Raw genomic sequence first — 550 nt, 5'->3', positions numbered from 1 at the left:
GGCATTTACATGGATCAAATCTTACTGACCAGCACATAAAATGAGCGAATTACATGTGCATTATAACTGCAAAGTTCCCCCGGGGTGTAGATGCGGTTGGAATCTCTGACTTTGGGGTTTAGCAGCTAAACCAGTGCTGAACCATCGCGCCATTAGGACTCCACCCTAAGAGGTAGGAACTGTGAGGTCCCACTTGGTGGACTCGCGGCCCATCCCTAAAGGTCCTTCAGCGCCCTTTCTTCCCGTATCTGGGGACCCATTGGGGCGCAGAAAGGCCGCAGCAGAGATCAGGAGTCATACAGAGTCACTGCCCAGCGGTGAGAGGGCCGCTCCCCAGCGCCCTCCGGAGCCAGCGCGCAGCGTTCTGAAGTCCCGCCGCACCAGCGCCCAGCGCGGCGCTACAGCTAGCCGCTCCCCAAGTCCCGCAAAAGCTCCTGGGCTCCCGGAGCCAAAGGCCCCGCCCCCGGCCTGGAAAGGCCCCGCCCCCGGCCTGGAAAGGCCCGCCCCACCCGGCCTCGCCCCGCCCCGCCCCGCCCGGGTCCCGCGCGCT

The sequence above is a fragment of the Tenrec ecaudatus genome, chromosome 2, assembly GCF_050624435.1.
Source record: "Tenrec ecaudatus isolate mTenEca1 chromosome 2, mTenEca1.hap1, whole genome shotgun sequence".
NCBI classification, from domain to species: domain Eukaryota; kingdom Metazoa; phylum Chordata; class Mammalia; order Afrosoricida; family Tenrecidae; genus Tenrec; species Tenrec ecaudatus.
The sequence above is the reverse complement of the archived record's forward strand: the minus strand, read 5'-3'. Positions refer to the sequence as shown.